Source organism: Schistocerca gregaria, chromosome X (genome assembly GCF_023897955.1).
Source record: "Schistocerca gregaria isolate iqSchGreg1 chromosome X, iqSchGreg1.2, whole genome shotgun sequence".
Taxonomy (NCBI): Eukaryota; Metazoa; Arthropoda; class Insecta; order Orthoptera; family Acrididae; genus Schistocerca; species Schistocerca gregaria.
Window position 1 is genome coordinate 850,322,787 of NC_064931.1, and position 25,161 is coordinate 850,347,947.

Genomic DNA, 25,161 nt, shown 5'->3' on the forward strand with positions numbered 1-25,161 from the left:
TCAGAAAAATTGGGTATCTACCAATCAATTACTAGGAGAGTTTCAGCTTGACCATGTAGCAACATCAAGACACGCAGAGAAGTAAATTCAAAATGTTAAAGTCCTCAGGGGTGCATATTTAGACTCAGATCACTTTCTATCCAAAATCAAAATCAAAATTCTACAAAGAGCCCATCAGACTAAAAACACTACCCGTATTGTGAAGTATGATACAGAGAAACTTAGAACTAGCAATGATTTTAAAGCGAGATTGAGTCAGAAGAACTATCAATGTTGGGAACGGTTGAAAGATGCACTAACAGACAGTGCAGAGGAAACAGTTCAGCTGGAGAAGAGGAAGAAACATGCATGGTGGTCGGTAGAAGGACATAAAGCAATCGAAAAGTGTCAGAAAGAGTGGGTTGATTGGTGCTCTCATAAAACACCAGAAAATCTAAAAAACCTCCAAGAAATAAGAAAACCACTACTAAAACTATCAGAAATCTCAACAGGAAATATTTGCAAGAACGTTTAACTATAACAGAAGAATACTTTCGGAAGAACAACACGCGAGTCTTCTATAGAACATTCAAGACCAACTTAAGTAGATATGATCCTCGAAACCTCAGCTTTAAGAATAAAGAAGGAAAGACAGTCTATGGAGACGTGGGAAACAGTCAGATTTAGAGGAATACTTTGAAGACCTCCTGAATTGTGAAGTGGCATCCGAGACATTCAGTTAAAATGAGAAAGAACCAAACCTCGACTCGGAACCATCAATTATGGAAGAGATTAAGAGCATTATAAGAACCTTAAAAATAACAAAGCACCTAGGGAAGACGGGATCATCGCGAAAGAGAATGTGATCATAGAACTAATACAAATTATACGAAAAATAAGGGGAAGAAGAGCAGCTTCCAGAAGGTTGAACATCATCACTTCCTATACACAAGAAAGGTGATGAGACGGAACCTGGGAACTACAGGAGAATTTCTTTAATACCTGTGACCTAAAAGGTATTCTCAAAAACACTGCTAAGTCGAGTGGAAGAATAACTAAATCCACAAATTGATGAGCACCAAGGAGGCTTCAGAAAGGAGAGATCATGCGAGAACAGATCCTGAATCTAAAACTGATAATCGCTTATCAAAAACAGAGTAGCAAAAAGTTCGTGCCTACATTCATAGACTTCAAGAAAGCCTATGATTCTGTAGACAGACACACACTGTTCCAAATTTTAGGGCAGATGTGTTTGGATAGAAAATCCAGTGAACTGGTGAAACAGACCCTAAGCAACACAACATCCAGGGTCAAGTTCCTAGGCCTTTAAAATTAAAACCGGGGTGAGACAGCGAGACTAACTATCCCCTTTGCTCCTTAATTGTGTCCTCCATGAAGTGATCAGAGAGAGACGACAAGGAATGAAAGGACTGTGTGGAATACGACTGGGGTGTAAGAATAAAGGAGTAAGGGTAGATTGTCTAGCACTCACAACTGACATTGTGATCCTGTCCGACCCACTAGAAACGGCAGTTAACCAAACCACAGAGCTGCAGAGACAGGCAGCTAAGGCAGGCCAACAGATCTGTACCGAGATGACACAATACATGACAAACACCACGACAGCTCCTAGATGGATGACAAGAGAAGGAGATGAAACTCAGAAGGTGGTGAGATTCAAATACCTTGGAGAATGGATCGACACTGGAATGAGCGAAAATGAAGCAATGGGAGCACGAATAAACAAAATTAACTTAGCATATAAACTAACTATCAACACCTTCAGTAAGGATAATGTTTCGATAAGTGCAAAACTGAAACATTACCAAACAGTGATCCTCCCTGAAGCTCCATATGCGGCAGAAACTCTTAACTTAGCAAGAACCGGAATGATTATGAGCCTAGAACTGATAGAACGAGAGATTATCAGAAATATCTTAGGACCACGAAGAACAGAAGATGGTCAATTCAGAAATCGAGCCAACCAGGAACTGTATATCAACACAGACAAAATTTATGACGTCATCAGGAAAAGAAGGAGCATGTTCTCCGGACGCATCCTCAGAATGGACCAGGGGAGGTTAACACGGCGAATCACACAATTTCTGATGAACAAGAAAACCAAAGTACGATTGATCCAAGACATACAAAGAGATCTGGAAGAAATGAGAATACAGAAACCAGAGATACACAACACCGTTATTTTTAAATAAAAAATTCATTCAAAGCTTTCGAGGACAGAACGAAACCCAGAAAAAAACCATCTTGGACAGAAGAACGAAGAAGGTTGCTAAGTATGGGAATGAAAGAATACTGGGAAAGAAAAAAGAACAGAAGAAACGAAACTGAAGCGAATTAACGTGCTCCTAAGATGGTCAAAACGAATGAAGGAGAAGAAGATATAACTGAAAGCACAAAAAAATCCATCATTTTACGACACATAGTTCAGGAGATATGGTGACATAATGCTGAGATGCGTGCCAAAACTACGGCATCATGCAATACGTTTAAATTTATTACTTCATTGCAACTTACTCTATTCGCAACACTTTTCTCAGGCTGTATCCACATCTGTTCTTAAGTACGACAACAAAAATATGTCATTGTACGACACATAGTTTAGGAGATATAAGGTCAAATGCTGTGATGCGTGGGGGTAAGAACTAGCAGCCTTCTTTTGGGATGAGCGTGACAGCGTGGAAACAGAATTTGGGGAGGAGGAGGTAGACAGACAGCGGTGGGCAGGAACAGGGGGAGGAAGAGACAGGCAGGCAGAGTGGACAGAGGTAGGTGAACAGGCAAAGGGGGAAGACGAAAGGGTCAGAGGAAAGGAAGAGGAGTAGATTGACAGAGAGGAGACGCAGAAAGACGGGGTGAGAAGGAGAAGGTCTAATAAAAGAATGGGGCAAAGAAATACCCAGAAACGCCGGGTACTCAGCTGGTACAAAGTAAATGCGAGCCAAGAGAGTATTCCACGTTATACCACTCCTCTAACGCCAACCAACTCAAAATTCAGACTGTCATCTCCCGACTCCAACGACTCACTGATTAATACATATAAATCGCATGCGCGTATAATACTATTACTGGCGTTGTGCCACACTGTTTCCTAATAACGGAACTTACAAACCTTCACAAGGAAGTCAAATATGACACTACCGCTGCAATTTGCCTAAATATGACTTAAACGCACAGTAAATGTTACACTCTGGGAGGATTTTTTGAGTTTGACCGTGTGTTACGTAACAGAAAGAGGGTATCGATCATGAAATTCTTAAGGGTAGCAGTTGGTAGACAAGAGAAAGACTAAAATTTGGTAAGAAATTACAGTAATGGGGTTCGTGTAAATTAAATATAACACGGTCGCCAGCCTAATTAGGCATAATAATGTGGAAACATTATTTTTAATGAATCTAGTTTTCCTATTGCAAAAGTAACTTTCATAAATCCTTTCTTAATAAAGTGCAATGAACACATACAATAACCAGACGAACTACACAGTAGGTATCAGTAGATATCAACAGCATAGTTAAGCAAGCACAGAAATAGAAAAGAGACTTTATCCCTGTTAACCACAATCTTCACCAAATTGGCACACGAATTGTTCCCTAGGGCGTACACAAGACTAAGTGGCATCTGGTAAGAATTAAAGTTCGACTAAGACACATATACACCAGCTAACACTGTACACATACCTTTTATATATACTCTTTTAAAAATCACTTCTTGTTTCTTTAGCCAGAAAATAATTATTCAGTTTTGTTTCTTCCTGATATAAAAGAATGAAATGGGGTCCCACAAACCATCCCTTCTTTATATAAGCAAACTATACACACTTTTCATAAATATTTTGCATTAGGAAAAAAGCTGAAATACTGCCTCACTAAGATCCTTTATCTTGCAAAGTTTTAACATTATTTGTACTGACAATACTCTCAACAACTTCATTAACGACTTCAAGTAAACGATCAACTTCAAATAGCGTCAAAACCAAATGCTTTATAACACCACTTGGGAAGCAAGTGATTTTCACTTACAACTTTTATACCACTGAACATTAAAACACTGATATTTGTAAAATAGAAGCAAACCAAAACACATTGGAGATTTTTATAAATTAATCAGTAAACGTCTCCCTTGATTTCAATGAAACCATTAATATGACTATCCAAATTTATATATATTTTTGCATTCAGAAAATAGGCATAAGCAAATAACCAAGATTATTATCAGTTTTCACACACAGGATACTCGGTGTTTAATAATTCTGAGGACAGGACGCTGTTAGGTTCCATGAAACGAGTAAATTCATGATTAGAACACGAAGTTCAGAAATATTTGAATTATTACTGAAAATAAAATCAAGCAAACACTCTGGTTCACACTATTATACAGTTCTAACCTCTCGGATCTGGTGAAGTAGTGGCGAAATAGTGGTGGCGAGCAGGTGGCGACTGCCTGGTCTTTCCTATGACAGTAATACGCTCTATTTAGTTCTACTTGGCGGCGTGAATATCATTTTTAGAGCCATTTCCAATGCGAGAGCACAATTTTACAGCCACAATTACACCCGAGGCCATTCCATCTCAAATTAGATACTGGATGCCTCGCTCGGCACCTGCGCTGTTGACTGGTCGGCTGCTGGCTACTGACCCCTACTGTGCTCACTCGCTTCCCGTTCAGCCCGAGCGCCAATTCCACCTTTTAGCTCGCGCCACACCATTTCCGTAGTTGAGGGGAATCACTATGTCTTTTACATTATATAATACAAAGTCCCTAAGTATCAACCAGTTTTTACATTGCAGTTTCTCATACATAAACAAACATATTTAATAAAATTCCATTATTTAAGCAGTCAGTTATAATGCTACAAAACATATTTCTCTAAAGTTCACTTCCTTACAGTAATGCAACGGCATGAAGCAGTAAAGAGTAAACACTTTATACTTCACATAATGTATTACACTGTATAAACTACTCACTATCGATTATGGAGTTACACTCGCTCGAAAGGGAAAGAATACATTTTCAGGACTACAGTGCCAACTACAATGTGTCGAGTTGCCAAAGAAGATAGCCTCGGTAGATACTGTATGCTTCAGCAGAAAGAGAGGATTCGTTTATCTGATGGTGTCATTAAGTTCTGCGGTCGCTGTGTAGTGATTCGATAGGACCGAGCCCATGTTGCGTCTATCGACTGAGGTTCCCGACAAGGAAGTTGCCAGAGTCCTATACGGCCACGAGGATGCCATTGGACTGTAAACATCGCGGCTGTTGTCTGCGGACTATCCGCGAACGTAAAGGCCGTATACATGACGACACAGGTAACGTGCAAGCGTACTTCAGACGCCAGGAGAGAACTCTTGGCAACATGAGTACTCTTGAGCGAGTACCGAGGAATCCACGGGAAATGGTTGATAATATGGGAAACCGTGACACAACCTGGAAGCTGAATACTCACTTATCCAGCACTTCGAGGAGGCAAATCGGGCAGAACTTCGTTTTATGTTGAACTTATCTGCGTGAAGGTGTCCCCTCGATTAACAGTGTGAGTGTCGGGTAGAGCACGCAGAGTAAGAGAAAGGGTACATGGAGGATTGTATCATTGACAAAGATGGAATAAATACATTGTAAATAGTACTGGAACAATACAAACTGTGGAAGGATGAGTGTCGGTAGGAGAGGTAAATGCTACGTGAAGAAAAATCTTTAACTATCAGTTTGGAGAGCAGAACTGTATGAATATCAAGTGCCCAGATGGCAAACCACCAGCGAATACTGAAAGTTGGAAGGGAAACGTAGAATGGTTTTATAGGAAACCAGTCACCCTAGTAACCCCAAATATCACGGATTTCACACAGATATCGGTCTTTCCGACTGTTTTAACGTGTCACTTCCTTCTCAATCCGCCTTCCCTATCTGCGTTGCTGCAGGTCTCGATTCCCCCTCTCCTTACTGTTTTTTCCAATTGTAAGTCATATTAGATTTGACTGAACCTGCTCTAGCCCTTCAACAACGAAATGAACGTGTCAGCACCTGCTACTCCCACAAATATTGCTGACAGATGCGTCTCTTCCACACCGTACTGTTTTGTTTGATAGTATCCGATACGTTTCCTACTATTCAATATGTCTTCCAGAATGGTATTAACATGTCACCCCTCTTTCTTCCCCCATCCCACCCACTTCCCTATGAATGTAAGATGTGTTCTAATATCATGGACGTTTTCCCCAAAAGTAAGACATGTGTCTACCGAGAGTAGTTGAAACTGCTCTTACTGTACCACAGCTATGCTTTCCTTGCCACTTCTTCGTACAGTTGCCCCTAATCCATAGCATTAAATGTTACTGGGGCTCTCCATATTCACCACAGCACCATCGATAGCTATAGTTTAGAGAATAATATTTTACTTTTTGTGTTATGTTCAGCATTTGAACTTTTTCACAATCCCAAGGATCTTAGGGGTTGTTTTATCCAAACAGTATTTTCTTCACATGATTAAGTTCATATGCAGCAAGCTTCGCTGTAGTGACTCCAAGCATTACTGAGCTATGCGTACATGTCACCACTCTCACACTTCTACACTCACAAAGAAGGTTAATTGCTCATCAGATAATTGTATTTGTTAGGTCTACTAAGTCACATGTGTGCCACCTTGGAATTCGTTACATTCAATTTTTTGGTTTTCCTTTATAGATCTGATTGTCACTGTAGCTTTAATTCGAAACTGGTTAAAGTGATGTCTATGAACGCGAGCTGGATAAAAGTAGGAATAACATTCTCTGCCTCAGATCAGAGTCCGATAAAGTGGGATAGGACTAAAAGAAGAGGTGTAGTGTCGGAATTAAAATCTCCTGGCGTCCAATGGTAGACTGGTGTATGTCGAGCCACGTGCCCGAATTTCGTCACAAAGCACTACCTTCAGCTGTCATGACCGGTCAAGAACCTTTATTGTAGTCGCAAAAACGGATAAATAGCACTTCCACAAAGCAATTACAAACACTGTACGATCTTTTGCTGCTGCTTTCACAATATTTTACCTAACTAGTCTGTTTTACAATGGTCTCTCCTTTTTGCAATATTAAAAAATTTTGGGCTCTTTTCCACATCATCTAGAAATCTCATTTCATGGTTGTCCTGGCGGTCTTCTTCCATCTAGAAAGTCTTTTGTTATCTCATCCCTTGATCAGATCTTAGTTTTGGTGGTTTCTACTATTGATAAAATGTTAGTTTATGTTAACAGATTATATTGTTTTATTTTCTGACAGGGTCATTCATTTAGGTAGTATTTTGCACTCGAATTAACTAAGAACTTCCTCGTCTCCTTTTGTCACAATTCAGGATTCACACATACGTTAGCCTCCCCCCATGAACCATGGACCTTGCCGTTGGTGGGGAGGCTTGCGTGCCTCAGCGATACAGATGGCCGTACCGTAGGTGCAACCACAACGGAGGGGTATCTGTTGAGAGGCCAGACAAACGTGTGGTTCCTGAAGAGGGGCAGCAGCCTTTTCAGTAGTTGCAGGGGCAACAGTCTGGATGATTGACTGATCTGGCCTTGCAACATTAACCAAAACGGCGTTGCTGTGCTGGTACTGCGAACGGCTGAAAGCAACGGGAAACTACAGCCGTAATTTTTCCCGAGGACATGCAGCTTTACTGTATGATTAAATGATGATGGCATCCTCTTGGGTAAAATATTCCGGAGGTAAAATAGTCCCCCATTCGGATCTCCGGGCGGGGACTACTCAGGAGGATGTCGTTATCAGGAGAAAGAAAACTGGCGTTCTACGGATCGGAGCGTGGAATGTCAGATCCCTTAATCGGGCAGGTAGGTTAGAAAATTTAAAAAGGGAAATGGATAGGTTAAAGTTAGATATAGTGGGAATTAGTGAAGTTCGGTGGCAGGAGGAACAAGACTTCTGGTCAGGTGACTACAGGGTTATAAACACAAAATCAAATAGGGGTAATGCAGGAGTAGGTTTAATAATGAATAGGAAAATAGGAATGCGGGTAAGCTACTACAAACAGCATAGTGAACGCATTATTGTGGCCAAGATAGATACGAAGCCCACACCTATTACAGTAGTACAAGTTTATATGCCAACTAGCTCTGCAGATGATGAAGAAATTGAAGAAATGTACGATGAAATAAAAGAAATTATTCAGATAGTGAAGGGAGACGAAAATTTAATAGTAATGGGTGACTGGAATTCGAGTGTAGGAAAAGGGAGAGAAGGAAACATAGTAGGTGAATATGGATTGGGGCTAAGAAATGAAAGAGGAAGCCGCCTAGTAGAATTTTGCACAGAGCACAACTTAATCATAGCTAACACTTGGTTTAAGAATCATGAAAGAAGGTTGTATACGTGGAAGAACCCTGGAGATACTAAAAGGTATCAGATAGATTATATAATGGTAAGACAGAGATTTAGGAACCAGGTTTTAAGTTGTAAGACATTTCCAGGGGCAGATGTGGACTCTGACCACAATCTATTGGTTATGACCTGTAGATTAAAACTGAAGAAACTGCAAAAATGTGGGAAATTAAGGAGATGGGACCTGGATAAACTGAAAGAACCAGAGATTGTACAGAGTTTCAGGGAGAGGATAAGGGAACAATTGACAGGAATAGGGGAAAGAAATACAGTAGAAGAAGAATGGGTAGCTCTGAGGGATGAAGTAGTGAAGGCAGCAGAGGATGAAGTAGGTACAAAGACGAGGGCTGCTAGAAATCCTTGGGTAACAGAAGAAATATTGAATTTAATTGATGAAAGGAGAAAATATAAAAATGCAGTAAATGAAGCAGGCAAAAAGGAATACAAACGTCTCAAAAATGAGATCGACAGGAAGTGCAAAATGGCTAAACAGGGATGGCTAGAGGACAAATGTAAGGATGTAGAAGCTTATCTCACTAGGGGTAAGATAGATACTGCCTACAGGAAAATTAAAGAGACCTTTGGAGAGAAGAGAACCATGTGTATGAATATCAAGAGCTCAGATGGCAACCCAGTTCTAAGCAAAGAAGGGAAGGCAGAAAGGTGGAAGGAGTATATAGAAGGTTTATACAAGGGCGATGTACTTGAGGACAATATTATGGAAATGGAAGAGGATGTAGATGAAGACGAAATGGGAGATACGATACTGCGTGAAGAGTTTGACAGAGCACTGAAAGACCTGAGTCGAAACAAGGCCCCCGGAGTAGACAACATTCCATTAGAACTACTGACGGCCTTGGGAGAGCCAGTCCTGACAAAACTCTACCAGCTGGTGAGAAAGATGTACGAGACAGGCGAAATACCCTCAGACTTCAAGAAGAATATAATAATTCCAATCCCAAAGAAGGCAGGTGCTGACAGATGTGAAAATTACCGAACTATCAGTTTAATAAGCCACGGCTGCAAAATACTAACGCGAATTCTTTACAGACGAATGGAAAAACTGGTAGATGCAGACCTCGGGGGGGATCAGTTTGGATTCCGTCGAAATGTTGGAACACGTGAGGCAATACTGACCTTACGACTTATCTTAGAAGAAAGATTAAGAAAAGGCAAACCTACGTTTCTAGCATTTGTAGACTTAGAGAAAGCTTTTGACAATGTTGACTGGAATACTCTTTTTCAAATTCTAAAGGTGGCAGGGGTAAAATACAGGGAGCGAAAGGCTATTTATAATTTGTACAGAAACCAGATGGCAGTAATAAGAGTCGAGGGGCATGAAAGGGAAGCAGTGGTTGGGAAGGGAGTGAGACAGGGTTGTAGCCACTCCCCGATGTTATTCAATCTGTATATTGAGCAAGCAGTAAAGGAAACAAAAGAAAAATTTGGAGTAGGTATTAAAATTCATGGAGACGAAGTAAAAACTTTGAGGTTCGCCGATGACATTGTAATTCTGTCAGAGACGGCAAAGGACTTGGAAGAGCAGTTGAACGGAATGGACAGTGTCTTGAAAGGAGGATATAAGATGAACATTAACAAAAGCAAAACGAGGATAATGGAATGTAGTCAAATTAAATCGGGTGATGCTGAGGGAATTAGATTAGAAAATGAGACACTTAAAGTAGTAAAGGAGTTTTGCTATTTAGGAAGTAAAATAACTGATGATGGTCGAAGTAGAGAGGGTATAAAATGTAGACTGGCAATGGCAAGGAAAGCGTTTCTGAAGAAGAGAAATTTGTTAACATCGAATATAGATTTATGTACCAGGAAGTCGTTTCTGAAAGTATTTGTTTGGAGTGTAGCCATGTATGGAAGTGAAACATGGACGATAACTAGTTTGGACAAGAAGAGAATAGAAGCTTTCGAAATGTGGTGCTACAGAAGAATACTGAAGATAAGGTGGATAGATCACGTAACTAATGAGGAGGTATTGAATAGGATTGGGGAGAAGAGAAGTTTGTGGCACAACTTGACTAGAAGAAGGGATCGGTTGGTAGGACATGTTTTGAGGCATCAAGGGATCACAAATTTAGCATTGGAGGGCAGCGTGGAGGGTAAAAATCGTAGAGGGAGACCGAGAGATCAGTACACTAAGCAGATTCAGAAGGATGTAGGTTGCAGTAGGTACTGGGAGATGAAGCAGCTTGCACAGGATAGAGTAGCATGGAGAGCTGCATCAAACCAGTCTCAGGACTGAAGACAACAACAACAACAACAACATACGTTACAATTGATTGTATAACTAAGAGGTATAATTTGGTTTTCTTAGAGATATTTCTGCTTTTTAAGATATTTGTCAGGACACAATACTTTTGTCTGTGTTTTAGATTCCAGTTTTAATTTTGTTTTTACGTTATGCATGTTTTAGAGGTACGTCCCCAGCTGATATTTGAAATGGTGTATGTGCCCAAATGGATCGGCTTACGTATTCAAGTTATATTTATCTTTCTGAGTAAGAATGACGTAAGATATTTTGTTTTGTCAAGAATTAATCAATCACCATTGGTTCAAGAATACATTTTTACGTTGGCATACGTAACCACATATGTTATTCCCATATGTTATACTCATGAAGTAATGAGGGCTGTCGACAGGGGATGTCAAATTAATTCCATAATTTTAGATTTCCAGAAGGCCTTCGATACCGTTCCACACAAGCGACTTCTAACCAAACTGCGTGCCTATGGAATATCGCCTCAGTTGTGCGACTGGATTCGTGATTTCCTGTCAGAACGGTCACAGTACGTAGTAATAGACGGAAAGTCATCGAGTGAAACAGAAATAATACCCGGCGTTTCCCAAGGAAGTGTTATAGGCCCTCTATTGTTCCTAATATATATGAACAACATAGGGGACAATCTCAGTAGCTGTCTTAGATTGTTTGCAGATGATGCTGTCATTTGCTGTCTTGTATAGACATCAGATGACCAAAACGAATTGCAAAATAATTTAGGTAAGATATCTGCATGGTGCGAAAAGTGGCAATTCACCCTGAATAAAGAAAAGTGTGAATTTATTTACATGAGTACTAAAAGGAATTAGCTAAATTTCCAATTCGCGATAAGTCACACAAATGTGAAGGCTGTAAATTCAACTAAATACTTATGGATTGCAATTACAAATACCATAAATTGGAACGATCACATAAATAATGTTGTGGGTAGAGCCAACAAGAGACTGCGGTTCACTGGCAGAGCACTTCAAAGGTGCAACAGGTCTACTAAAGAGACTGCTTACACCACGCTTGTCCTCCCTATTCTTGAGCATTGCTGTGCGGTGTGGGATCCGCATCAAATGGAACTGACGGATGAAATCTAGAAAGTAAAAGAAGGGCAGGTCGTTTAGTATTATCTCAAAGTAGGGGAGATAGTGTCACAGACATGATACGTAAATTGGAGTGGCAATCACTAAAACAAAGGCGTTTCTCGTTGCGAGACGGGAAATTTCAATCAACAGTTTTCTCCTCCGATTTCGAAAACATTGTATTTGCACCCTCCTACATAGGGAGAAATTATCATTACGATGAAATAAAAGAAATCAGGACTCGCACAGAAAAACTTGTTTTCATTTTTCCCGCGCGGCGTTCGAGAGTGGAACGGTAGAGACACAACTTGGATGTGGTTCATTGAACCCTCTGCCATGCACTTTATTGTGAATAGCAGAGTAATCACGTAGATGTAGATGTAGATGATAATTAACGATGTGAGATGTTTTTCTTGTACGCCTTGTGCCAAAGCGAGCAGGACAGTGAAGTTGCAACAAGTGCAAATAATCATGATGCTACAGGAGATGTCAAAGAGATAAGTTCGATACTGGACGAGTCAGTAGTCGTTCCCCTGCAGATACCGGCTGGAGGTCAGGAGTTAACAAGTGTCGCAGTTTTGTGCAAAATAGACCGAACCTTAGCCTCTACTTCGTGCATGTCAATATCACAGTGACAAAAGAAAGTTGTCGATTTAAGACAGCTAAAACAAACGCGCCCACTCCCTTTGCGGTTGCCCCAGTGGACGAATAGAATCCGCTGCACCACGCAACCTCCTATCGTTTCTTTGTCTCAGAAATAACTTATATCGAGATGGCCCTCATCCGTGTCCTGAAAACAGAGGAGGATAAAAGGAAGGGAAACGAATTAAAAAAGTTACCGTTGAGAGCAGAAGTCTACCACCTTAAAAATCCGGCAACTTTGCAGAGATCTCTTCTCCCTTCTACTTGTCACATTTTCCTTTTTTTAATGGAAAAAAATAAATGACAGCAGTGATAATCCTCAGAGTTCCTCTCTGGGTTTATGGCCGACACTCAGCGACGCTATTTAAAGCCGGAGCCAATAAAACTCCGAACGAAAAAGCTGTTTTGTCGCGGAAGGAACCTTATTACGGTCCTTCGGAGGTTGCCCTTAAGGATAGGAGTTCCGTAATAACATAAAACGAGGTGATACAAAGAGGCGGTGTCAGTCAGGTAAGCATCCTCGACGGCTGTGTATAAATGCGGAGGGCCGAGAAGGAGAGCGCCATTGTCGTCCTTTTCAATTTCGGCGACTCTTCACACTTCGACGCACCCGCGAGGGGGAGCAAACAAAGTCCTCCACTGCTACAACATCTCCAAATACAAGCCGAGATTAAAAGCTCTTAAACTTTTATGTCAAATAATAGAAGATCCTGATCGTTTGCCGAGTAATTCATCTGCGCTGTACTCCGAAGGTGAAGGAGTATCGGTCGTTTTTCAGCTCTGTTTCGTTCTTGTCTGTAATTATGAGGGACTTTTTTCTTTGTAGCTATCAGACTTTCCCCTATCGTGTCCCGTAATAATCAATTTACCATATCCACAAAGCGGTGTACTATAAATTATGGAACGCAGAACTTACGCTAATGTATGGAAGGATCTGTATTCGTGAGTTCTTACAAAAATGAAGCATGCATAATTCTCAAGAAAGTTCAGAAATTTTCACAACTTTTACTAGTGAATAAACTTGTGCCACTTATCAGTAATGTAATGAAACTAACAGATAATAAACTTAGCTTCAAACAGCTGTTTAAATGGTCATCAAATTCCACCTATTAGTGTGTTATAATTATTAAGCTGGGACATTCAAATCATTCAGAGACACGGCAATTATGATCCACGGAGCATGCAAATAACTAGGCTTAGATTCATGAACGTGTGAGTGCTAATACGGTTCCAAAATCGGCTTACGAGGGTAACATCAGTCAATACAAAGCATGACAGCTGAGATGGTGACTCACAGCGCAGGAGGCCACACAAATAAATTTGTATTTATTTGTCCAGTTCCATGTGAGCTTTCAGTGGAATCGCATAACACGTTGCTGAATGTTCTCTTAGACTCCTCGCCTCTTATTTTCAATCGCGCTCTCTCAACCATACATTCCAGTCTTCGCATTTCAACGGAATGTTTCTCATATACTCATCTGTCCATCGACAGTTTACACTGTGTCCAAGATTAGAGCAACAAACTGGAATTTTACAAGTTTGCATTTATATGGCCACAAAACAGTGTAAACAGGTGATAGTCACGCAGAAACAATGAAAGAAACACAGAACGCAAACAACGGCAACATGCATTACGGTAGACAAAAATGTTCTTCGTTTTTTCCAACATAACGGATTTGCACACGCATTCTGACAACTGGTTGATGTGCTCAGCTTGGGGTATTACCACATCTGGCAGCAACACAGGACTGACAACGATGCGGCGTACAGTAAATGATGCCATCAGTCTCATGTTGAAGCAATAACGCCCATCCTTCCTGCAGAGCTGCTCCCAAGTCTTGGAGGATGCTGACGTGATGCAACCAGTCTGCCTAGCGCATCCCAGACATTGTCTATGGGATTCAAATCGGGAGACCGAGCAAGCCACGCCATGCTGCAGTATCTTCCGTTTCCTAGAAAACATCAACTACTTGTGCTCTATGAGGTCGAACATTAAAGCCCATCAGTACGAATTCTGGGCCCACACCACCTCGCAGCAACGCATATGTGGTCCCACGATCTCGTCGCGATACCTGATGGCAGCTAAACTTTGCTGATTCACCCGCACAATTTCATGGAGAGGTATTAGAGTGGTCAACATAATCCCTGCCCTCACCATTGAGGATCTTCCTGGATATCGGTCTCTTGACACATTGTTTGGATTCTGAAATCATGTTCCACGTCCCTTCCAGACGCGATTGCGTCGAGAATCACTCTCCAGACCAAATCGAGTCTCGTCAGCGAAAAGATCATTGGTCCACTGTTCGACTGTCCAGGTGGCGTATTGAGGACTCCACTCTAGACGTTCCCTTCTATGAAGACGCGTCAGAGGTACATATACAGAAGGACAGTAAAGGCTACTCTGTCGAAGCCTTCTGTACACCGTTTTCTTAATAAAACACGCTGCGAGGTCAGATGCCCGTTTCCGTGCAATATGAAGGCGGTACCGTCGCGCTCTTACAGGCAAATAACGGTCTTTTCTCTGTACACGTGGTCGCGCCCTGCCCAGGTCTTCAGGATACTGTTTCAGTCTCTATATTGTCACCACATCCGAGGAACAACACAACGATTCATATTAAGCCTCCGGGTCACATCAGTTTGCGACTGTCTCGCTTGCATTCTTCTTATGGCCCTCCACCTCAGAGAATCTGGTAGGCATCTTCTTTGTGCCATACTGCACCGTCTGTGACTGCACACACAGCGATTATGGATGTGGGACTACCCTGACGCCATCGGTGACGTCGTTTTCCATTGACCGGAATGCTATCTTCCGCACAGAACACGATTGTACGGACATCTGTTGACATTTTGCGTCATAATACCGTGAATTAGACAAAATACGGGCAAATAGCGGTTTGTTGCTTTAACTTTGGACACCAGTGTAGTTTATGATATCCAACATCCTTGCTCTTGAAGTATCACGAGAGATTTTCGATCGAGGAAATGGACCACATATTGGCTCATTGTAGGACAAATATGGGCCAATGCACGCTGACTATAGCCAGTCTACTGACAGCAGCAGTTTTACCTGCATCGTTCTTACCGCACCAAGGCTCTAGATGATCAACGCTAGTGGCTGTCCCGGCACTTTGTTGAACCCACAATGCAACATCTGTTCTCACGGTATTAATTTTTTTCCAAAGAACCCAATTTAATCCCTAGCTATTCCAAAAACTAAACAACTTATAGCAGTGTCTTTCGTTTGTCAGTGTGCAATTAATATGTCGTCAATCATGTCCTGGGGCACATACTGCCAGCTCCACGAACAATCCTTGACACTAATTCACAAAATCAATATACCATTGAAGGCCAGACTTTTCATGTAGGTTTATGCATCGGTCAACTCTGATAAGAACACCGAACAGTACTCACAGATATGAGGTGTCCTTAAAGTGAGTGCATACCAAGAGCCCCACTTGACCAGACCTACACGTTGACGATTAATCCCATGTTATCCCAGGAAGCTACAGATCTCCCACGTTACCGGTACTGAACTAAAAATATACTCGAAGTTCTCTGCTGCGATGTTAGTCCAAACAAGGGACCGGGTAGTCCACGCATATTTGTCGAGTCCACACCGACGGCGCATGTCCGTTGCCTCTGCTGCTCATCTCTGCAACCATCATTGTCCGCTAACCTTATGCGTGGAATAGGATAGTCTGGAAACAAATTTAGGGGTAGAATTTCATTATATTTTATGAAAACAGCTTTGCACTCACGCACATAAAAAACAGTCACAGTAAGTCACTAAACTAGGGGAGTAAAGGTGTTACTGAAGACACTTAGAAATCAAAATCTTATTTCGTTAATTTTTATTATGTTGTGGGAAAATCTAAACAAAACTAGCTACATACCACAAATGACCGTTACGGGTCATATGTTATTGAGACACTCACTCCATACTTAAAGCTGGAGGTTAATTGTCTAATACAAATGCTGTACAGTTAGTTGGGCCGGTGAGACATATATGATGCTATTGTATGAATCTCGTGCATGGTTAATTGACAGTTGTAGTACAGTTAATCAATTTCTACGTTTTTGAGCGTTTTTTCTGTCATATAACAGCTGACTATTAGTATTTTTGATCCTTTAGATGTCAATTTTAACTTTCATTTGCGCAACAGTTCTAATTCTTCTACAAACTAATCCGACTGCAAAAGGAAATGTTAGTAAAAGAGTCTGTGACATGCAATATTTGTACTTGATCACGGACACATATAGTCCTTATGTAAAAATTGTGTCATGATCTGTCCTCTGCGCTTGGTTGAGTGAATCGCTCCTTGCATGGTGATACTTTGTGCGAAAAACATGTAATGAAAGAATAAATTGTCAAAATTGAAATAATCAACTGTTATTTTCTATTTTTCATGTCAGCACCACTTGCTGATACCTTAAATTAGCACCGATTATACCACTGGTTAATCATGTCAAACACATTGCGAAATATTTACTATTAAAAACAGTCTTGATCACAATTTATGTATCAAGGTGACCGGTTTCGACCACTACTATGGTCATCTTCAGACCATTGAGTAGGAACCTCTTTCTGTTGGATGGTTCAGATGGCTCTGAGCACTATGGGACGTAACATCTGTGGTCATCAGTCCCCTAGAACTTAGAACTAGTTAAACCTATCTAACCTAAGGACATCACACACATCCATGCCCGAGGCAGGATTCGAACCTGCGACCGTAGTGGTCGCGTTGTTCCAGACTGAAGCGCCTAGAACCGCTCGGCCACTGCGGCCGGCTTCTGTTGGAGAATCACAGTAGAGATCAAGACTGTTTTTAATAGTAAATATTTGTAAGACATTGATCACTGCCTCTCCCATTATGTATTCAAAAGTACATTGAGAAATGATTGTTTCATTATTTTACTAACAATGCTCAAGTCTTTCTGGCATCCTTGAGACTCTATCCCAAATGTTAATTTTATCAGCGTTTTACGCACACTCCCGCGTCATTCGTGATCTATACCTTCACTACTACTGCCCAACCCACAATAAATTGACGTCTCTCCCCCAGAGTGAGTCCATCTGCCTTGCACACTGTAATCACGTAAATAGGCCACATGGATTACCGTAACAAAGCATAAAGACATGTGCTTTTCACGTGATCATCAGAGGAGCGTTATATTCTCCTGGAAAATTTATTTTCCTTACTATACTTTCATAATCAAACAGTTATATCAAAGGGGCACTGACTTCAGGGGAATATTTAGATATTCCTTAACATGTACAGAATCTGTGAATCACATCTGTAGTATCTGGAATAAGTTTCATGTTTTAGTCCATACTTAATAAGAATAACAATCAAATTTCGTCCATTGCAAACAAAAGTTTATCATACTTAATAAGAATAACAAACAAATTTCGTCTATTGCGAACAAAAAATTGTATTCTTGTTTATTCCAACTCCACCATGAGAAAACATTTGCTCCTTCACACCAAAACTGGTAACAGAACAACGTCACTGTTTTATCCGTGTGACAAAAAACCGCTCAGCTACTGTATTTTTTGGTGATGGAAACTTGGGTTTATGGTCTAACAGCGAGTTGTAAGGATTAACATTCATTTGTGCGACTTCTTTGAAAACTGTTATAAATTTATTTTAACCTTTAACTACCATTAACTTCGTCCAACTTCATATTTTCTAGTATTGTCGTTAACAGACTCAATAACGCCTCGAGAATGTGTGTACGTCATCGTAATTGTTAGGCATCCTCTGAAAAGGTATTAAACATTACAATAAATTTACAGCAGTCCTCAATATATATAAAGAGAGATATTAACTGCTAACCAGTCATTATACTCGTATATTGGTATATAATAATCGTCCTGTAGAATGGTTACTTATGTCATTTAGGCAGGTTAGACGCTTTGTGACATTTCAACTTGCACTTTAAAATGACTGTAATGCCGGAAACATAACCGTGTGCAATAAACGATAGTAACTTCCAGTCCAATGGTGGAAATTTATTTCAAAAAGGTTGTGTATGGAGCGGGATTTTCGTGAGTCTCCGGTTACACATGCGAGCGAACTCGTGTCTCGCTCTCCTTTTTGAGAAAGTCGAGTCCCCAAACACAGCAACAGACTGACATAACATGTGGCCAGCAGCAGACTAATGAGCTGAGTCTACGAGCACACATAGGCGGCGACTTCGAAGATGACATCATAGGGCTCCCTGGCGAGTTTAAGGCGTGTATACGGAACTCATTTCTGACCTCTCCTGCCTAACACAGCTTCGAAACTGTTCAGTTCCCTATATTTTACTCTCATAAAATTTTAAAATGGAAAACTAACAGCCAAATGCATGACATATTACAAATACGCACAACTCATGGAGTATTAAGCACTACGCAAAAGGCCTAAGTGTAATGTAAAACACATATCGCATTATGCGGCAATTGAACGCAAATAGCATACTGTAAAACTGGGCAACTTTGTAACTGACATGTCACTTTGTGACAATAGCACGCTTCAGAATTTTATTCTTAGATCCGGTAACTCGAATCACCACCCAAAACACACGTCTGCTGCGGTGTGTTCTTCCATGGTGCCATTAGTGATGGAGGTACATTACACCTGAAATGGTCACAAAGCCATTTTGTTTGCAGATGTAAAACCCATTTGCAGATTTCCTGTAAACTTTCAGCTACTGCCGAAAACTTCCGACAGAATGAAGGCATGTTGATATAAATAAGTTACATATGCAGACCGTTAGGCGTAAGAGTTAAATTTTACAAACAATTCTTTTCAGCCAGTGTAAATGAAGGAAAGTTATTTCTATAAATAACAGCCGTTACTTTGTTGCAGCTCACATACCACCAGAAAAAAGTATAATAATATTAAACATGATACGCTTCCTGATTTTGCAAAGCAGCAGGAAGATTTTCCCATTTAATATTACAATCATGTTTTGACAAGCACCGACGGAAAATCCACTTAATGTTACAACAGTAATAACTGGAATTGTTGAATGAAATTAGGGTTATCTTTGAATGGTTTAGTAACAAACCAGAGTTTCAAATGCATTGTAAATTTGTTTCTAATTATGACGTGCACTTGCTAAGATTAGTGTACAAAATGAGTCATGACTTTTTTCTCTCATATCAGGCAAAGTATATACACTCCTGGAAATTGAAATAAGAACACCGTGAATTCATTGTCCCAGGAAGGGGAAACTTTATTGACACATTCCTGGGTTCAGATACATCACATGATCACACTGACAGAACCACAGGCACATAGACACAGGCAACAGAGCATGCACAATGTCGGCACTAGTACAGTGTATATCCACCTTTCGCAGCAATGCAGCCTGCTATTCTTCCATGGAGACGATCGTAGAGATGCTGGATGTAGTCCTGTGGAACGGCTTGCCATGCCATTTCCACCTGGCGCCTCAGTTGGACCAGCGTTCATGCTGGACGTGCAGACCGCGTAAGACGACGCTTCATCCAGTCCCAAACATGCTCAATGGGGGACGGATCCGGAGATCTTGCTGGCCAGGGTAGTTGTCTTACACCTTCTAGAGCACGTTGGGTGGCACGTGATACATGCGGACGTGCATTGTCCTGTTGGAACAGCAAGTTCCTTTGCCGGTCTAGGAATGGTAGAACGATGGGTTCGATGACGGTTTGGATGTACCGTGCACTATTCAGTGCCCCCTCGACGATCACCAGAGGTGTACGGCCAGTGTAGGAGATCGCTCCCCACACCATGATGCCGGATGTTGGCCCTGTGTGCCTCGGTAGTATGCAGTCCTGATTGTGGCGGTCACCTGCACGACGCCAAACACGCATACGACCATCATTGGCACCAAGGCAGAGGCGACTCTCACCGCTGAAGACGACACGTCTCCATTCGTCCCTCCATTCACGCCTGTCGCGACACCACTGGAGACGGGCTGCACGATGTTGGGATGTGAGCGGAAGACGGCCTAACGGTGTGCGGGACCGTAGCCCAGCTTCATGGGGACGGTTGCGAATGGTCCTCGCCGATACCCCAGGAGCAACAGTGTCCCTAATTTGCTGGGAAGTGGCGGTGCAGTCCCCTACGGCACTGCGTAGGATCCTACGGTCTTGGAGTGCATCCGTGCGTCGCTGCGGTCCGGTCCCAGGTCGACGGGCACGTGCACCTTCCGCCGACCACTGGCGACAACATCGATGTACTGTGGAGACCTCACGCCCCACATGTTGAGCAATTCGGTGGTACGTCCTCCCGGCCTCCCGCATGCCCACTATACGCCCTCGCTCAAAGTCCGTCAACTGCACATACGGTTCACGTCCACGCTGTCGCGGCATGCTACCAGTGTTAAAGACTGCGATGGAGCTCCGTATGCCACGGCAAACTGGCTGACACTGACGGCGGCGGTGCACAAATGCTGCGCAGCTAGCGCCATTCGACGGCCAACACCGCGGTTCCTGGTGTGTCCGCTGTGCCGTGCGTGTGATCATTGCTTGTACAGCGCTCTAGCAGTGTCCGGAGCAAGTATGGTGGGTCTGACACACCGGTGTCAATGTGTTCTTTTTTCCATTTCCACGAGTGTATATGAAGATAGTAACTGTTCTCGAAAGAACAGATACCACTGATGACCGGAAGCTTCTCTGTAATAAAAGACAATTAATTGAAACCCTCAGCTGCCGACAGGTGTTGTTGATATACCTCGATGGGGACAGCTGAAAATGTCTGCCCCGACCGAGACTCGAACCTGGGATCGCCTGATTACATGGCAAACGCTCTACCCATCTGAGCAACCGAGGACGCAGATGAACATCGCGACTGCAGGGACTAATCTGTGACACGCTTCCCGTGAGATCCACATTCCCACCTGTCCACAGTCATACAATACATACGTGGTTTAATTTTAGGTTCTGAAGAAGATTCTATTAATGGAATCGAAACCTAGGTAAACGAGTAAAAATTATCTTGCAACTGAAGGCTGAAAAAATTGTTTATTTTCTAATTATTTCTCTTTTAAATCCACTAAACTAAATACCCGATGAAGAAATATGACATTCCACGCTCTGATCAATTTTTCTGGCTGCTACATCCTGAGTAGTCCCCAACCCGAGATCCCCTAAGTCGATAATTTTATTATGAAATACTTTAGCCAAAACGAAGCCAGCATCATTATACCGTACAGCGGACCGAGATGTACTTTCCCTTCCTTTTATCCACTCATAGTATCAAGGCAGCAATGCCATACTGGTTAATTTTCCAAGGCCACATCGGTGAGTTACCTATTCTGTTTCCCTGGCAACTATTGCAAACGCTCCTGCTCCTCTTCAGGTACCGTACATTATTCTGCTTCTCCATTCGTACTGTTTCTATGTGTTTGCCTCTGGTAGGGTATGGATCTCGGTACAGAGGAGGCATGCTGACCATTTCACCTCGACAATGTCATGCTTCATGCGGGTCCTCCAATTTCACTTTTCGTTTCTCTCTAAATTTGTTGCAGGTCAGCTTCTTTGACCAGTAAGTGTAACTACATGTATGTTGTGACCCGTAGGACTAATATACCTTTCAGCGGGCATCACAAACCGTCTTTGCAGCCGCCTCTATGTCGTTAGCAGTCCCATCCAGTCTGCGCTGCAACCTCTCGGGGCAACCCGCACCGCTCCTCCGCGGCAGCGACCAAGGGTTTGAGCATGGCGGATGGCGCCAGGAAGCGGCAGCGTTGCACGCGGTGCAAATCTGCCGCGCATGACGTCAGTGCCAGCACCCACCTTGTACCATCGACGCCGGGCCGAAATACGGCCGTTTCTGCGAGCCGTGGCGAACTGGCGCCAGTGTTTTGAAGTGAAGCGGTGAAACAGTGGAACCCGCTCGTTCGTACTGTGTACGTGATATGAGTAAGGGGTCGTAATTGTGTTTTGTTGATCGACGCACCCAAATGCATTTAAAATTTATTATTTTGGTGAGAGTTTCATAGTCTAACTTTAAGATGGTGTGGAAGAGTTCAGTTGGCGTGGTTAAAAATGGTTCAAATGGCTCTGAGCACTATGGGACTTAACATATGACGTCATCAGTCCTCTAGAAGTTAGAACTACTTAAACCTAACTAACCTAAGGACATCACACACATCCATGCCCGAGGCAGGATTCGCACCTGCGACCGTAGCAGTCGCGCGGTTCCGGACTGAAGCGCCTAGAACTGGCGTAGTTAAATGTTTCTTGTAATCAAATGATTTTATGTTGGCGTTTTCAAACCTGCACTCTATTAGTACAGTTGTCCATATGTAAAATGTTTAAGGTCACAATTGCGAATTTGTCACTAGTGTAACTTGCTCCTTTATACCCTCACCGATATATGGAGTCAAAGGTTCCGCCGAGTGTTTCTATGTTTCAGAGTTATTAGAATGTCTTTGTGATTGGTGCAAAAACCTTTGATTGTACCAGTGCCTTTACGGGAGGCGAAATGTCATCCGTGTTTAAGAACCTGGCCACTACCGGCAGTTGTTCACATACCGCCTTCCAAAGTTTTGTATTTATTTTCCTTCCGCCAAGGCGGGTTAAGCTAGTCGATATATAAATATATATTTTATGCAACTTGTTCTTATGCGAAACTGTTTTTTTAAATATTAGCGACTGGAAACTGAAATTTTAAATTGCATGTCCTCTGCTGAGTTCCTTGCGCAGCTCCTTCTAGTACCCTTTTATTAACACGTCTGAACACGAGAACATTCATTTTTAAAGATCGGTGTTTCTGTTGCAGTTTTTTTATCTCAGTGGTTCTATCATGTTATGTAACTGGATCTTAGCTTGGCACAAGTGTTGAAGTGTCATTAAGTCACCCTTTATTGGTAACTGTTTTCATTATATGTATTTTGAGGGATATCCTGTATGGAAGTTTGAATTTCTGAAGTTTTTCAGTAATACTGCTTTCCTAATAAGGGGAAAAAAGCGAGGCGTATTATTGCACGGCAACGTTAAGTTTGTGATTGTCCTTTTAACAAGTGCTTCTTTAACGAATTGAAATAGTAAGTTTATAAGGGTATCTTAGTGACGAATGTTTTAAGTGTGGCCATATTAATGTAATAACTGGTTTTAAGGAGTTTGACGAAGTGGCTATATGAAGTAATTGATAACTGCTATGCTTAATAATGGTTCAAATGGTTCTAAGTACTATGGGACTGAACATCTGAGGACATCAGTCCCCTAGACTTAGAACTATTTAAACCTAATTAACCTAAGAACAGCACACACATCGATGCCCGAGGTAGGATTCGAACATAAAACCGTAGTAGCAGCGCGGTTCCGGACTGAAGTGCCTAGAACCGCTCAGCCACAACGGCCGGCCTTAAGGTTTCTATAAATGCCTAACACATAAAGGTTTTTATAACTTTCTTTTAAGGGACTGTTTATTTGAGTACTGAGTACGTTGGGTTTCTAACTGTATTTGCAAACCTTTATCTAGTGGCTCGTCCATAATTTGTAATTGTCAAATTCCTTAAAAGGCGTAATGGCAATAAAATGTCTTAATTATAAATAGTGACTACCAACCATGATTCAATCCCGCTTCCTCTTTTATGGTATCTAAGATGTGGTGGGTAAGTGTGGAACGAATAAGGGAATCCACATAGCGCTCTGTATACTGATGGCACGAGCAGCTGGAGTACTTCATCTGCAGTGCACCGTCTGCCTACTGCTTCTGCATTCGGAGCTGCTGACGCACCTATACTGGATTAACCTGTCGGTTTTGCTCTTTGGGCCACTGTACGTTAAATCTGTGAAAGTTTGTACCGTGATTGTGGTGTTAAATAGCTTTGTTGGCAATAGTGACGTAATTTTATTTATGTTTCATGCCACCACAATATCTGATAAAGGTGTATGATGGATACATCTCCATCGCAGATTATTAGCTGTCATAGCTCTCTGATATACACTCTAAGCCCATAAATAAGTTAATAAATAAACAGAACACGCATCACCAAAGAATGGGAGGAGGAAGGCAGTCGGTAGATGTGATGTAGATGTGCAGAAAAAGAAATGATCACAATTTCAGAAAATAATGTAATTACGATTCGAAAAACGATGCTAAGTAAGATCTCACTTAGCAGTGTTTCTGGAATCGTAACTACTTAATGTCATTTAAAGACATATGGAATGCAGCGGGTCAAAGAGACTACAAATTTCGTAAAATCTTGATGATTTATTGAAGAGAAACAGCTTTAGAAATTCAGCGAGTCAATAACGTGTTGGTTTACCTCTGGCACATCTACATCTACATGACTACTCTGCAATTCACATTTAAGTGCTTGGCAGAGGGTTCATCTAACCACAATCATACTATCTGTCTACCATTCCACTCCCGGACAGCACGCGGGAAAAACGAACACCTAAACCTTTCTGTTCGAGCTCTGATTTCTCTTATTTTATTTTGATGATCATTTCTACCTATGTAGGTTGGGCTCAACAAAATATTTTCGCATTCGGAAGAGAAAATTGGTGACTGAAATTTCGTAAATAGATTTCGCCGCGACGAAAAACGTCTTTGCTTTAATGACTTCCTTCCCAACTCGCGTATCATATCTGTCACACTCTCTCCCCTATCACGTGATAACACAAAATGAGCTGCCCGTTTTTGCAACCTTTCGATGTCCTCCGTCAATCCCACCTGGTAAGGATCCCACACCGCGCAGCAATATTCTAACAGAGGACGAACGAGTGTAGTGTAAGCTGTCTCTTTAGTGGACTTGTTGCATCTTCTAAGTGTCCTGCCAATGAAACGCAACCTGTGGCTTGCCTTCCCCACAA